Here is a 2,557-nt window from a genome sequence, read left to right as displayed (position 1 = left end):
GCCGGAGGGCGGCGGCGGCGCTCCCAGGAGGCGCTGGGAGGCCCCGAGTGACCGTCTTTGCAGACACAGCTGCAGTTGCTGTTGCTGAAGCCTGTGGGCAGGAAGGCGGCTTCCGTGGGCAGCGCTTATGGCAGGGCGGCAGAGGGGGCATGCGGGCACCTGCCTGCTTTCATCGCCTCCAACTCCGGCAGTTTAGTTTTTCCGCCAGGAGAGGCCTGCAAGCAAAGCGCTCCAGCCTGTCCGGGGCGCGGGGTCCACCTGCCTGCTCCCAGGGCAGGGGTTCAGTCAGTCCCCCCGCCCCCCGGGGGTGTCTGGAGGCCCCTGGTCTCAGGACATGCGCCTTACAGACACGTCCTGGAGGACGAGTCCACAGGGCGCGCAGGGCTTGCTGAGGTTCCGGAACACACATCTCACTCCGCCAGCAGGCAGCGAAGGCGCTGCTTGGCACCCGAGCGGCCGGCTGCTGGCGGCACCCTCACCGCCTCCAGGCAGGGGGAGAAGGACAGACCCCTTACAGACACCCAGCCCGCTAGGCCCCTGCCGCCCGCCTGCTCCCTGGGCCCCAGGCCCGCGCCTCTGACTCTGAACCCGGCGCCTCCCAGCTCCACGCTCGCCTCAGGGCAGCCACCGTGCAGCTCCTGGTAGACAAAGCAGCCCTGAGAGCTGGGTGTGAAGCGGGCGACAACCAGTGGTGGCGCTGAGTCATTTCTGATACCATGACTTCAGTTTCAAGTTTGGGTAAGGAACAGGGAAGGCACTCTTGGACTTCACACAGCTTTGGAACAGACTCAGAGCTTCCTCAAGGCGACTTGATGGGAAGCGGGCACCATGCCAGGCTGCGTCCTGGCTCTGCCCCCACCCTTAAGCCTGACCCTCGGGCCCCGCCAGGCCCCAAGTAGGTGGCTAGTCCTCGTGGGTCCCCAGCACAACACAGCTGGGCCTGCCGAGGCCAGGAGGCCTCGCGCAGGGACGAGACCAGGCTTGTTTTCCTTTGCTCTTTAAGTCAAAGCTTCACGTTTTATTGTGAATTTGATTATTTGTTTGCCTTTATGACTTTGGGGGTCTATCTTTAGGACGAATGGGCCAGCTGGACTGTACAGCACCTTCCTGCACTGGCCCCCGAAGCCCCTTTTGGACAAGTGACTGAAAGGGGTCTCCCTGGTGGCACAGGGGAGAGTCTCAGCACCGTGAAGCCGTCCGCAGCCACCGCAGCACGAGTCCATCCCCGGCCAGGGAGTGACTCACAGGGCGCGGCAGACCCCTCCTGTCTCCCTGCCCGCCCCTCAGCAGTGACTTCTGCTCCCCGCTCTGTCTTCTGGTGAATCCTCTTACCATACTTCCTCCTGCCCCCCCCACCTCTGGCCTGCACCCCAGCTCTTGTATGCATCAATAAATCTTTAAAAAAAAAAAATGAAAGGTTTCCGCGGTCAGACAGCCCCACTCCCAGAGGCTTGCCAGCGGCGCAGCGGCTCGGCCCCACCGGCACGGCCCCAGGTGGTCAGTGTGCAGCCAGCCGGTGGGTGCTTCTCCCTGGGCTGTCTGGCCACTGGCCTCAGGGTCCTCTGCAGTAAAGCGGGGGTCCACAGCTCTCCTGTGGGCTTGCTGCCTGGCTTTCTCCGCAAAATGCCAAAAGAAGCGTGGTTAATGATGCTTTTTGTTCGTACTTCTAAATGACAGGAGGGGCGCTCACCTCGAGAACCTGGAGTTGCCTCGACTTCAGGCTGTGTCCCGGTGAGCTCCGGTCCTGGTCCGGAGGGAAGTTTCACGCCCCTTGGGAAAGGGAATCAACTTCTCACCAGGATGATCCCGGGAAATGCTTGGCTGGGAGCTGGGGGTGGGGAGAGAGGGAGAACTCTCACAGAATTTCTCTGCTTTTCTGTGATTGAGTGAACCCCAAAACCAAGTGTCCCTTGGATTGGGGCGCAGAGGGGTGCCCCCAATAGCGCTTTCGTTAGCCTGATGTTTCATCACTCCCAAGAGGTGAAGCCAAGCGCTAAGCCAGGAAGCGGCAGAATGGACAGCGTCCGAGTGGGCGAGCCCGGACAGGGTCAGAGTGACCCCTGCTGTCCCCACACCGGACGGGTGTGAAATTCAGGCACAGGAGGTGGGAGGACGGACGAGCCGGCGCCGAGGGACTGAGCTGATGCTGCGGCGCTGTGGGGCCAGCGGGCGGTTCCGGAGCCCTTTGGCCCAGAGCTGTCACCCAGCGACCCCGAGAGCCACTCAGTCTGCTGCTGGAGAAAGCTCTGGGCACTGTGTCCGGTCCCCAGGCTCTGGCCAGCACCTTCCTTTCATGGACGCCTGGGATTTGGCCACGGAAGACTCCTGCCCCAAGAAAGTAAACATGCAGAAGTCACCCGCGGGCTCAGCGCCCTTTAGAGAGGGCTTTCTCCTCACCGGGACTGAAGAGACCTCGAAGGGGCGCTGAGGACAAGGACACCCCCAAGCTTTGGGCTCCTGGGGGTGGCCTGCCAAGGGGGGGCGGGAGGGGCCTTCACCAGGTCCCCAGAAAGTCTGGACCCAGATGCCCCCTGGAGCTCACCAGAAAAGGGCACGA

Source organism: Condylura cristata, unplaced genomic scaffold (genome assembly GCF_000260355.1).
Source record: "Condylura cristata isolate star-nosed mole 26May11 unplaced genomic scaffold, ConCri1.0 scaffold00016, whole genome shotgun sequence".
In the NCBI taxonomy this organism is placed as follows: Eukaryota; Metazoa; Chordata; class Mammalia; order Eulipotyphla; family Talpidae; genus Condylura; species Condylura cristata.
Note: the sequence above shows the minus strand (reverse complement) of the source record.